We start from the raw sequence: 14,261 nt of genomic DNA on the forward strand, positions 1-14,261 counted from the left end.
ATTTTGAGTCCATGAGACAATGGTGGGAGGTTGGGAAGGCCCAAATACGAGTATTTTGTCAACAGTATACTGCTCTGTCTCAAATTGAAGTTAAAGAGACTATCAAGGCCCTTGAACAGGACATCAAGTCTATTGAATTGAAGCTGCTCACTCAGAACGACCCTGGACTAGTCATGAATTTACAGGACAAGAGACATGAACTGAGGTCGTTTCGGCATGAAAGAGTGAAGGGTGCCTTGATTAGGTCTCGTTTCGCTTCCCTCAAGGATATGGATGCTCCTAGTGCTTTTTCTTTAACCCAGGACAGTCGACATTTCAACGTAAACAGATGGTCTGCCTTCGTCTCCCTGATGGGAAGGTGACCACGAATGATATTGAAATGCGTCAACATGCCGTGAATTTCTACTCGTCCCTTTATAAGGCGGAGGATTGTGACTCGCTGTGTACTGAACAGTTGTTACATGGTCTTCCTCAATTGGGACCTGAGCAGAGAGTCGCTTTGGACGCTGACATTACACTGCAGGAGCTGTCCACAGCAGTTATGCAGCTCTCAACAGGCCGAGCCCCTGGCATCGATGGTTTACCATCTGAGTTTTATAAGCACTTTTGGGTGTCTATCGGGGAGGATTTTTATGAAGTGCTGTGTGAATCTTTTCATGAGGGTTCTCATCATGTATCCTGTCAACGTGTGGTGCTTTCACTGTTGCCAAAAAAGGGAGATTTGGCTCTCATAAAAAATTGGAGACCTGTTGCTTTGCTGTGCGCAGAATACAAAATTGTTTCTAAATGTCTCTCAAACAGGTTGAAAGAGTATCTGGGAGTGTTGATCCACAAGAACCAGTCCTACTGTGTACCTGATCGCTCTATTGTTGACAACTTGTTTATGATAAGAGATGTTTTAGACATTTGTAAACTCTCTGATGTAAATGTGGGTTTACTTTCATTGGATCAGGAGAAGACTTTTGATTGTGTGGACCATCAGTACTTGTTTAAAACAATGAAAGCCTTTGGGTTTGGGGATGTTTTTCTGTCTTGGGTGAATTTACTGTATGCTGGAGCCTCGTGTATGGTGAAGGTGGGTGGTGGTTTAAGTTGCCCCATCCCTGTCCAAAGGGGAATCAGGCAGGGATGCCCAATTTCAGGGCAGTTATATAGTCTGGCGATTGAACCAATGCTTTGTTTTTTAAGAGCGAAGCTTACTGGTTTCTCTGTGCCAGGTGTAATGAAGGGTCCCATGATAGCACTGTCTGCGTATGCAGATGACGTGATAGTTTTTATTACAGGGGGTGAGGATGTTAAGGTTCTCTCAAGCACTTTGAAGGTGTATGAGGGGGCCTCCTCAGCTAGAGTCAATTGGGGAAAGAGTGAAGCGCTGTGGGCAGGTCAGCTTCAGATGTGGTCCACTCCAAGGTTACCAGTGGGGCTTCAGTGGGGCAGAGATGGGATGAAGACTTTGGGGGTTTTTCTAGGCTCCGATGTCTTTCAGAAAAACAACTGGGAGGGTGTAGCGGAGAAAGTGTGTGCCAGACTGTCAAGGTGGAAATGGGTGTTGCCCCAGCTGTCTTATAGGGGACAGGTAGCTAATAATCTTGCTGCTTCTACCCTGTGGCACAGACTAATGATTTTACAGCTACCAAAGGGTCTGATACAAGAGCTTCAGAGGACCCTTGTCAATTTCTTCTGGTCTGGACAACACTGGATCAAAGCTGCAGCCCTGTACCTGCCACTGCACGAGGGCGGGCAAGGCCTGGTGGACATTTCCTCTAGAATCACGGCTTTCCGGCTCCAAGCAGCCCAGAGATTGTTGTACAGAGACTGTTCTAGTTGGGTTGAAACAGCCTACACATTGATGAGGAGAGCGGGTTGTTTGGGCTTAGACAGGCATCTTTTTCTCTTAAAGCTGGAGGGGGGTGATTTGACTGGCCTGACTCCATTTTATGAGTCTGTTATGCAGGCTTGGAGTCTTTGTCAAGTCCCGTAAGGCCTGCACACCACCAGGGATGTGGCTTTTTGAAGAGCCTCTTTTTCACAACACTGCCATCCAGTCCTGTGTTCTGGGTTCAGCCAGCCTACGTTCATGCCTGTTAGGCGTGGGGTGTACCAAGCTGGGTCATCTGATGCGGAGCAGGAGCAGATCGTTGGGAGAGCTGGGAGAAAGAGCGGGGATCCGATCATCTCGCCTACTGAGGAAGGTCGTCGATGAGGTCTGCGACTCCTTGCCAGTGCTTCATCTGCAGTATGTGACTGACACTTCCAATTCTGATCGGTGGAAGGAGGGTCTGGATTATGTTCCTTGCACTGATTGTTAGTGCTGCGATTGGGGCATTCGAGGAGGATGTGGGGATGCTGCTTTCCTTCGGTACCCCAGAGCTGGAGGAGTTCAAGCAGGTGGGAAAGAAGGCCATGTACAGAATATGTGTAAAGGTGTCCCATGCCTCTTCCTTGGAAGGGGTAAAATCGACGAGGTGGGCGGATGTGTTTGGTCCAGGTGCCTCTCCAAAAAGGCTGTTGGCGATCATTATACAAACTGCCTATTGATAAGAGGACAGCTGACCTCCAATGGAGGACAATACATGGAGCTATAGCCACCTGGATCCTACTGTTGGAGAGGGGTGTCCATTCTGTGCTGAGTCTGAATGTGAGTCTGAATGTGAGTCTGAATCTCTGGCACATCTGTTTTTACTGTGTCCCAGGTTGGTTGGGATGATTGAACTGATCACTGATTGGTTCTCAACGTTGGGACAGGTTTTCTCTTCCCAACTGTATATATTTGGGCCAAAGTACAGGTTCAGTCAAAAGGGTGTAGTTGTGTTGCTTAATTTTGTGTTAGGGGCAGCAAAATTAGCAATATGGAAGACCCGAAAGAACAGCATTCGGGGACAGGGGTCTGTGGATGTGGTAGGAATGCTGGAGGGAATGTTGGTAGCGAAACTAAGGGTTGAGTTTGCCTATTATAAACGTGTCAACAATATCGATCTGTTTTTGAGTATATGGGGTATTCAGAGGCTGTTGTGTGTAGTTACTGTGGAGGAGGATTTGGAGTTGTGTTTTTAATTGATGTGTAACTGTAGTTTTGTATGAGTATTTATTGTGTGGTGGGGCCCCAGACCCAATAAAGAGTATTTAAAACTCAAACTCTCTGTTACGGTTTTCTAGGTGTGAAGGAGAGTCGGACCAAAAAGCGGGGTGTAGATTGCGATCCATGTTTAATAAACTGAAGCAACACAAATCCAAATACAAACACTACAAAAACAATAAACGTAACGAAAACCGAAACAGCCTAATACTCTTGCAAACTAATACACTAAGGACAAAAGGACAATCACCCACAAAACACGCAAAGAATATGGCTGCCTAAATATGGTTCCCAATCAGAGACAACGATAAACACCTGCCTCTGATTGAGAACCACTTCAGACAGCCATAGACTTATCTAGAACACCCCACTGAGCTACACACCCAATACAAAACACACCACATACAAAAACCCATGCCACACCCTGGCCTGACCAAATAAATGAAGAAAAACACAAAATACTTAGACCAGGGCGTGTCTCTCTCTCTCTCGCTCTCTCGCTCTCTCGCTCTCTCTCTCTCTCTCTCTCTCTCTCTCTCTCTCTCTCTCTCTCTCTTTCTTTCTTTCTCTCTCTCTTGCTCTCTTTCTACCTCTGTAACAGGGGCTTTTTATTGCCTCTGTAACACTAATGTTAGCTAACATCAGAGCTTTTTTACCAGCTTGTGTAAGCAGTATGTACATTAGCAGAAAAAATGCAGCTTAATTAATAAATCAAAGCTGATAAAAAGGAAGTCATACAGGAGTAAAGGGTCTCAAATCAAGTGATCTTCTGTTTGACTTAGAAGCTGACCAATTGGTTGGAGTCCATTTGAACAACGTCAGTGGTTTAAGTCAGTTCATCACACAGCATGCGTCATCATTATGAGATGGTCATTTTGATATAGTCTCATTAAGTTCAGTTTATGAACCTCACCTGGAAGCAGCTTTCCCTTAGTCAGCAGTGACCTAATAGTTATAGAGGCCATTTAAAGTGACTTTAAGGATTTACATTATTATGGTATTTTATTTTGTGACATTTTTGTTACTAAATGTGCAATGTGGCTTGATCAGAAAAGCGATGATGGGAAATATTTTATTGTTCCTTCCTACCCTTTTGAACTGTTTCTCTGTGCTGTTCTCAGTTCTCCACTGTAGATGTGAACAAAGGCCATGTTCCAACCATAACCCTCAGAGATTGTGTTCCAGAATGATATGCCTTGAGACCTATGAGACCTATGAGATTCTCCGTAACAATGACAAGGTAGGGCAGGGTGGGTTTCGGTGCCAGAGATGCGTGGAGGGTTGATGTGGACATTATATTTCAAGACCAAGCTGAGCGAGCAGAAATCTTTTTAAGTTCTACTTTTTATTTATTTGCACCAAAGAAAAGAAGTAAAAGACAGTACAGTAAAACAACTGGTAAAAATAGTGTGCAGGTGAGGTTGGAAGCCCAAAAGGGCTGATATTAAAAACACAACACACAAATAAGTGTTCAATCAGTTTAATCAGTTAAACAAAGCATATTAATTAAAGCATATTAATTATAACTGTACATGATACACTCAGTATACAAGACATGTGAAGAGTGGGTAGATCTGGAGAGTTGCTTGATCCGGCTGACTTCCCAGTGATAATTGTACAGCAGAGGTTATAAGGACACAATGCCCACATGTCATTAATTATAGCTCCACATGTGCCACAGCAATACGTGATTGGATTCTCCATTAAAAAGTGCCCCAGAACAAACACTAAATTTACTGTAATTAATCAGATGAAAGGGCTAAATCATGAGTAGATCCATCATTTAAATGGGCTAAATTACAGAAAATATGTATCTCCTAAAACCCAGTTATGGGGTAAGAGGTAGGTCAAGGGAATCTGTTGTAAGGCCTAGCTTTTAGATTTAATGCATAGGGTACCTAGACCTTAGCGGGAAGTGTGAATACCCAACCCCATATATCTGACTGACATATTGTGTACATTTTAAATGAGATTGTAACTGTCAGATCATTATTCAAAGGTGAAAGTGTTCTGCGCATGAAGTGCATGAAATCTGGAAAATGTCAGTTTTTGACACTTGAAATGGCCTGACAATCTTTACGCTGCAATGCTTGTTGTCTTTTTCATTAGCCTCTCTCAGTTGTGGGCACCATTCATCAATGAGGAATGGTGTTTCTGGAGCAGACCATAGACTGTTTTATAGTAACACCTACAGTACATCCTCTCCTCTTTCACATGAAGTGAAGTAGGCCAACTATGAAATGAACTTAGTTCTCTGAGACAGCATGATGCATACGGAAAACAGTAGGCTTCTTATAACTCTACACTTGAAGAACACAATTATATCTTCTTATGTGGATATGAGAAAAGAGGTAGCGTAAAATCATTAGAACATGGAGATGAATGTTGATAATGCATTGTGGAAGTCACAGACATTAGGAGAGCAGGTAAAATGACTATGAAATGCAACATCGATTCCCAACATAATAAAACCTCTGGACTTGCCCAGATGATGTGCATTGTGCATTATTACCCCTTTACTACCCCCATTAAAGAACAACTATGAGTGCATTAGTTACCAGATATGCATCTGTTGATCACAGATACCTTAAAATAAATGTAGGGGCATGGATCAGAAAACTAGTCAGTATCTGGTGTGACCACCATTTGCCCCATGCAGCGAAATACATCTCCTTCACATAGAGTTGATCAGGCTGTTGATTGTGGCCTGTGGAATGTTGTCCCACTCCCCTTCAATGGCTGTGCGAAGCGGGATATTGGTGGGAACTGGAACACACTGTCGTACACGTTGAACCAGAGCATCCCAAATGTGTTAAATCGGGGACATGTCTGGTGAGTATGCAGGCCATGGAGGAACTGGGACATTATAAGCTTCCAGGAATTGTGCATTAAGGTGCATTAACTGCATTAAGGTCAAGGCCCTGGTGAGGACGACGAGCAGATGAGCTTCCCTGAGACGGGTACCATCACAGGTGATTTTATTTGTCCCCTTAAGTTTTCTGAGCAAAACAAATGTATAAATAATAGTTTTTGTTTTATTGTTGGACATAAACGACTGCAAAACCACCAGTAAATCAGCTCCAACTTATTTTAATTTGGTAAATCTGTTGGTAAATCTGTTGTATAATGAGATGTATGATCATATACGTATATCATATTTTAAATGATTATGTTTGAGTCAAATATTCTATTTGTTTGTGCTAAGGTTAGGGGAGATGTAGAGAGACACATATTGTAATAATTATGGAAATATGAATATGAATTCCCTCTTTATTCAAAATCTTCATGAGCACATTGAAGCTGTACTGCATAGTTACATTGAAGATGCAAGGAGAAAATATACAGTGCTTTAGAAAGTATTCACATCCCTTGGCTTCTTCCATATTTTGTTGTATTACAGCCTGAATTTAAAATGGATTATATTGAGATATTTGGTCAAAGGCCGATACACAATCCCCCATAATGGTAAAGTGGAATTATGTTTTTAGAAATTTGTACAAATTCATAAAAATTGAAAATCTGAAATGTCTTGAGTCAAAAAGTAATCAACTCCTTTGATTAACAGGTCACATAATACGTTTATGGATTCACTCTGTGTGCAATAATAGTGTTGAACATGAGCTTTGAATGACTACTTCATCTCTATACCCAAAACATACAATTATCTGTAAGGTCCCTCAGTCGAGCAGTGAATTTCAAACACAGATTCAAACACAAAGACAAGGGAGGATTTCCAATACCTCACAAGAAGGGCACCTACTGGTAGACGGTTAAGTTATTAATTACACTTTGAATGGTGTATCAATCCACCCAGTCACGACAAAGATAGAGGCGTCCTTCCTAACTTAGTTGCCGGAGAGGAAGGAAACCACTCAGGGATTTCTCCATGAGGCCAAATGATGACATTAAAACAGTTAGAGTTAAATTACGGTGATAGGAGAAAACTGAGGATGGATCAACAACATTGTAGTTACTCCACAATACTAATCTAATCTATTACTGAGTACTGATCTCCTTATTTTCAAACATAGTGGTGGCTGCATCATGTTATGGGTATGCTTTAATCATTATGACTGAGGAGTTTTTCAGGATAAAAAGAAACAGAATGGAGCTAAGCACAGGCAAAATCCTAGAGGAATACCTGGTTCAGTCTGCTTTCTACCAGACACTGGGAGATTAATTCACCTTTCAGCAGGACAATAACCTAAAACACAAGTGCAAATCTACACAGGAGTTGCTTACCAAGAAGACAGTGAATGTTCCTGAGAGGCCGAGTTACAGTTTTGACTTAAATCTGTTTGAAAATCTATGGCAAGAGCTGAAAATCTTTGTCTAGCAATAATCAACAACCAATTTGACAGAGCTTGAATAATTTTCAAAAGAATAATTGGCAAATGTTGCACAATCCAGGTGTATAAAGCTCTTAGAGACACCCAGAAAGACTCAAAGGTGTAATCGCTGCCAGAGGTGCATGTAAATGCATGAATACTTATGTAAAATAAATATTTCTGTACATGTTTTCACTTTGTCCTAATGGGGTATGTAGATATATGTAGATGGGTGAGAGAAAAACATCTATGTAATCAATTTTGAATTCAGGCTGTAACACAACAAAACGTGTAGTAATTCAAGTGGTATGAATAGGCACTGTATGAAATATTAAGAAATGTCTCACTGCAGTCCCATGCCTAGAAAAATAATATTGACTGTACAGTCAATTCCTTTAATTTAATTTTCACATCTATCCTGAATCTCTAAATTGGTCATTCCCAAGAAACTGACATTTGACACAACAATTATTGTGGTATTTTTCAATAAATTTCCTCTTGGATCACTGAGATTAGGATCTGTAATTTTCTATTGTATTTCATAATTATTATATATTTTTAACAGATATTTAGCATTTTACCACAATTTCCACAACTACCAATGCAAAAATCGAATTCATTACCACAACAGTTCCCAAAATTATATTTTTTAAATTGCTCCTCTAATGAAAAGGCCTGAGATAAACATAATCCGGACAATTTTTTATTTAAAATTCAATTATACACATTTATTTCATAACTTATTTCATTATCGTAATGTATAACCTTTAAAACATATTTTTGGTCATAATCATAAAAAAATGGATTTATGTACACATATCTGGAAAGAACAAAAGTCACAATATTAGATTAAAAAATAACCAAAATTGCTAAAATGTAAGTCAATGTATATCATCAAATTATATTTGAGGTTCTGATGGGGAACGACAGTTGAACTAAGCTCATGAGGCATTTATAAATTATATTCTTCAAGAATCAATGAGTACATATGATTATTTTACAAGTCCAAAAATAAATAGCAACTGTTGATTGCACCTTTAAGTACCTTACTGTAATAGATTTCCATTAAAATGGGCAAAAATAGCTTTTTAGCAAAAAACTATTTCTCAAGCCAAACATTTTCTATGAATGTGGTCTGAATTTTTTTTTTTACCTTTATTTTACTAGGCAAGTCAGTTAAGAACAAATTCTTATTTTCAATGACGGCCTAGAAACAGTGGGTTAACTGCCTGTTCAGGGACAGAACGACAGATTTTGTACCTTGTCTGCTCGGGGATTTGAACTTGCAATGCTCTAACCACTAGGCTACACTGCCACCCCAGGAGGAGAATGAGGAGGAATCACCAGGATTTCTGCGCTAAACTATGCAAAATACTGGCCTGTTGGAAATGACAACTCCCTACTACAGTACATCTCACAGTTCTGATGTAAATCTACAGAAACTGTGCAATATGCCCATTGAGCTCACAGAAGAAATATATTTATTTTCAACCATAAACTATCAGGATTTTTTTTCGCACGCTTTTACAATGTTAGTTTCATCAGCTGTGTACAATATGATACAAAACACTGTGAACATTGAATTTTGACTGCAGTGGGCCTTTAAGTTCTCTATTGAGGTTAAGGACAGTAGGGAGTAGGAATATTTGCCTATTGTCTCTCTCTCTCTCTTCAATTCAATTCAATTCAATTCAATTCAAGGGCTTTATTGGCATATGTTAACTTTGCCAAAGCAAGTGAGGTAGATAATGTACAAAAGTGAAATCAACAATAGAAATGTCATGTCTTGTTATGTCTGTTCCTGTCCTTTCTCTTCATTCTCTCTCTCTGCTGGTCTTTTTAGGTTACCTTCTCTGTCTCTCATCCCTCAGCTGTTCTACATTTCCCCTAACTAGCTCATTCTCTCTTTCCCCACCTGTTCTCTCTTCCCCCTCTGATTAGGTCTCTATTTCTTTCTCTGTTCCTGCTACTTTCAGTGTCTGATTCTTGTTTGTGTTTTTTGATGCCAGAAGCAAGCTGTCGTCTCGTTTGCTTCCACCTTGTCCTGTCCTGTCGGAGTCTGCATGGCAGGTGCATTCTGCATTATACTACGTTCTTTTGTTCCATTGACTACGTTGGAAGAGGATTTATGCCATTCCTGTTTTTTATTAAAGAACTCTGTTTTCTGTTAAAACCGCGTTTGGGTCTTCACTCAAGTTCATAACAGAAGAATCAGACCAAGAATGGACCCAGCGGCTCCGGACCCTTTTCACTCCGCCGTCGAGATCCAGGGAGCGATGCTAGGCAGACACGAGGAGGAATTGTCTGCTGCTCAACATGCCGTTGAGACCCTGGCCGTCCAAGTCTCCGACCTCACAAGACGGGTTCACCAACTCTACCTCGATCCACCGCCCACTTCCAGGGTTTCCGAGTCTCCGGAGCCCAGGATCAACAACCCGCCGTGTTACTCTGGGGAGCCCACTGAGTGCCGCCATTCCTCACTCAGTGTGATGTGGTGTTCTCTCTCCAGCCCAACACTTACTCCAGGAGCGCAGCCCGCATCGCCTACGTCATTTCTCTCCTTACCGGACGGGCGCGTGAGTGGGGCACGGCAGTCTGGGAGGCGAGGGCTGAGTGTATTAACCAGTATCAGGACTTTAAGGAGGAGATGATACGGGTTTTTGACCGTTCTGTTTTTGGCGAGGAGGCTTCCAGGGCCCTGTCTTCCCTATGTCAGGGGAATAGATCCATAACGGATTATTCTATTGAGTTTCGCACTCTCGCTGCCTCTAGTGACTGGAACGAGCCGGCTTTGCTCGCTCGTTTTCTGGAGGGTCTCCACGTCGAGGTTAAGGATGAGATCCTCTCCCGGGAGGTTCCTTCCAGTCTGGACTCCTTAATAGCTCTCGCTATTCGCATAGAGCGACGGTTTGATCTTCGTCGCCGAGCTCGTGGAAAGGAGCTCACGTTCTCCGTTGCTCCCCTCTCCACATCACTGCCACCTGCCGCATCACTGCCACCCTCCCCGCCGGCTCGGATGCTGAGCCTATGCAGCTGGGGGTATTCGCATCTCGGCCAAGGAGAGGGAACGGAGAATCACCAATCGCCTCTGTCTCTACTGCGGCTCCGCTGGTCATTTTGTCACCTCATGTCCAGTAAAAGCCAGAGCTCATCAGTAAGAGGAGGGCTACTGGTGAGCGCAACTACTCAGGCCTCTCCTTCTGGATCACGCACTACCTTTCCGGTCCATCTCCGCTGGCCCGGTTCATCTGCTTCCTGCAGTGCCTTGATAGACTCTGGGGCGGAGGGCTGTTTTATGGACGAGACCTGGGCTCGGGAACATGACATTCCTCTCAGACAGTTAGGGAGCCCAGGGCCTTGTTCGCTTTAGATGGTAGTTCTCTCCCCAAGATTCAGCGTGAGACGCTGCCTTTAACCCTCACTGTCTCTGGTAATCATAGCGAAACCATTTCTTTTTTAATTTTTCGTTCACCTTTTACACCTGTTGTTTTGGGTCATCCCTGGCTAGTGCGCCATAACCCTTCTATTAATTGGTCTAGTAATACTATCCTATCCTGGAATGTTTCTTGTCATGTAACCTGTTTAATGTCTGCTATCCCTCCTGTTTCCTCTGTCTCTTCTTCACAGGAGGAGCCTGGCGATTTGACAGGGGTGCCGGAGGAGTATCACGATCTGCGCACGGTGTTCAGTCGTTCCAAGGCCACTTCTCTCCCTCCACACCGGTCGTATGACTGTAGTATTGATCTCCTTCCGGGAACTACTCCCCCGGGGTAGATTATACTCTCTGTCGGCTCCCGAACGTAAGGCTCTCGAGGATTATTTGTCGGTTTCGCTCGACGCCGGTACCATAGTCTCCTCCTCCTCCCCCGCCGGCGCGGGGTTCTTTTTTGTTCAGAAGAAGGACGGGTCCCTGCGCCCATGCGTGGATTATCGAGGGCTGAATGACATAACAGTTAAGAATCGTTATCCGCTTCCTCTTATGTCTTCAGCCTTCGAGATCCTGCAGGGAGCCAGGTTTTTCACCAAATTGACCTTCGTAACGCCTACCATCTCGTGCGCATCAGGGAGGGGGACGAGTGGAAGACGGCGTTTAACACTCCGTTAGGGCACTTTGAATACCGGGTTCTTCCTTTCGGCCTCGTTAACGCTCCAGCTGTCTTTCAGGCACTAGTTAACGACGTCCTGAGAGACATGCTGAACATTTTTGTTTTCGTTTACATGGATGATATCCTGATTTTTTCACCGTCTCTCTCGATTCATGTTCAGCACGTGCGACGCGTCCTCCAGCGCCTTTTGGAGAACTGTCTTTATGTGAAGGCTGAGAAGTGCACTTTTCATGCCGCCTCTGTCCCTTTTCTCGGTTCCGTTATTTCCGCTGAGGGCATTAAGATGGATCCCGCTAAGGTCCAGGCTGTCATTGATTGGCCCGTTCCTAAGTCACGCGTCGAGCTGCAGCGCTTTCTGGGCTTCGCTAATTTCTACCGTCGTTTCATCCGTAATTTCGGTCAGGTGGCAGCTCCTCTCACAGCCCTTACTTCTGTTAAGACGTGCTTTAAGTGGTCCGTTTCCGCCCAGGGAGCTTTTGATCTTCTTAAGAATCGTTTTACATCCGCACCTATTCTTGTTACACCTGACATCTCTAGACAGTTTGTTGTTGAGGTTGACGCGTCAGAGGTGGGCGTGGGAGCCATTCTTTCTCAGCGCTCTCTCTCTGACGGCAAGGTCCATCCTTGCGCGTTTTTCTCTCATCGCTTATCGCCGTCAGAACGTAACTATGATGTTGGTAATCGCGAACTGCTCGCCATCCGCTTAGCCCTAGGCGAATGGCGACAGTGGTTGGAGGGGGCGACCGTTCCTTTGTCGTTTGGACTGACCATAGGAACCTTGAGTACATCCGTTCAGCCAAACGACTTAATGCGCGTCAGGCTCGTTGGGCTCTGTTTTTCGCTCGTTTCGAGTTTGTTATTTCTTATCGTCCGGGCTCAAAGAACACCAAACCTGATGCTTTATCTCGTCTCTTCAGTTCTTCTGAGGTCTCCACCGACCCCGATGGGATTCTCCCTGAGGGGCGTGTTGTCGGGTTGACTGTCTGGGGAATTGAGAGGCAGGTAAAGCAAGCACTCGCTCACACTCCGTCGCCGCGAGCTTGTCCTAGGAACCTTCTGTTCGTTCCCGTTCCTACTCGTCCGGCCGTTCTTCAGTGGGCCCACTCTGCCAAGTTAGCCGGCCACCCCGGCGTTCGGGGTACGCCGCTTCCATTCGCCAGCGTTTCTGGTGGCCCACTCGGGAAAGTGACGCGCGTCGATTTGTCGCCGCTTGTTCGGTCTGCGCGCAGACTAAATCTGGGAACTCTCCTCCTGCCGGCCGTCTCAGACCGCTTCCCATTCCCTCTCGACCGTGGTCTCACATCGCTTTAGATTTTATCACCGGACTGCCTTCATCAGCGGGGAAGACAGTTATTCTTACGGTTGTCGATAGATTCTCTAAGGCGGCTCATTTCATTCCTCTCGATAAGCTCCCTTCTGCTAAGGAGACGGCTCAGATCATTATCGAGAATGTTTTCCGAATTCATGGCCTTCCGTCTGACGTCGTTTCCGACAGAGGCCCGCAGTTCACGTCTCAATTTTGGAGGGAGTTTTGCCGTTTGATTGGGGCTTCCGTCAGTCTCTCGTCCGGCTTTCATCCCCAGTCTAACGGTCAAGCCGAACGGGCCAATCAGACTGTTGGTCGATTTTACGCAGTCTTTCTTTTCGTAACCCTGCGTCTTGGTCAGAACAGCTCCCCTGGGCAGAGTACGCCCACAACTCGCTTCCCTCGTCTGCTACCGGTCTATCCCCTTTTCAGTGTAGCCTCGGGTACCAGCCTCCGCTGTTCTCATCTCAGCTCGCCGAGTCCTGCGTCCCCTCCGCTCAGGCTTTTGTCCAGCGTTGCGAGCGCACCTGGAAGGGGGTCAGGTCGGCACTTTGCCGTAATAGGGCGCAGACTGTGAGGGCCGCTAATAAGCGTAGGACCAAGAGTCCTAGATATTGTTGCGGTCAGAGAGTATGGCTCTCCACTCAGAACCTTCCCCTTAAGACAGCTTCTCGCAAGTTGGCCCCGCGGTTCATTGGTCCGTTCCGTATTTCCCAGGTCATTAATCCTGTCGCAGTGCGACTTCTTCTCCCGCGCTATCTTCGTCGCGTTCACCCGGTCTTCCATGTCTCCTGTGTTAAGCCCGTTCTTCGCGCCCCGCTCGTCCCTCCCCCCATCCTTGTCGAGGGCGCACCCATCTACAGGGTTCGTAAGATTTTGGACATGCGCCCTCGGGGCCGTGGTCATCAGTACCTAGTGGATTGGGAGGGGTACGGTCCTGTGGAGAGGAGTTGGGTTCCCTCTCGGGACGTGCTGGACCGTTCGCTGATCGATGATTTCCTCCGTTGCCGCCAGGTTTCCTCCTCGAGTGCGCCAGGAGGCGCTCGGTGAGGGGGGGTACTGTCATGTCTTGTTATGTCTGTTCCTGTCCTTTCTCTTCATTCTCTCTCTCTGCTGGTCTTTTTAGGTTACCTTCTCTGTCTCTCATCCCTCAGCTGTTCTACATTTCCCCTAACTAGCTCATTCTCTCTTTCCCCACCTGTTCTCTCTTCCCCTCTGATTAGGTCTCTATTTCTTTCTCTGTTCCTGCTACTTTCAGTGTCTGATTCTTGTTTGTGTTTTTTGATGCCAGAAGCAAGCTGTCGTCTCGTTTGCTTCCACCTTGTCCTGTCCTGTCGGAGTCTGCATGGCAGGTGCATTCTGCATTATACTACGTTCTTTTGTTCCATTGACTACGTTGGAAGAGGATTTATGCCATTCCTGTTTTTTATTAAAGAACTCTGTTT

The 14,261-nt window shown here is 44.8% G+C and overlaps 1 pseudogene; it reads left to right on the forward strand.

Annotated features, from left to right (window-relative positions):
• LOC135508824 (hydrocephalus-inducing protein-like) overlaps positions 1–14,261 on the forward strand; it is a 108,636-nt pseudogene that overhangs the window by 24,969 nt on the left and 69,406 nt on the right.

This window comes from Oncorhynchus masou, chromosome 22 (genome assembly GCF_036934945.1).
Source record: "Oncorhynchus masou masou isolate Uvic2021 chromosome 22, UVic_Omas_1.1, whole genome shotgun sequence".
Classification (NCBI taxonomy): Eukaryota; Metazoa; Chordata; class Actinopteri; order Salmoniformes; family Salmonidae; genus Oncorhynchus; species Oncorhynchus masou.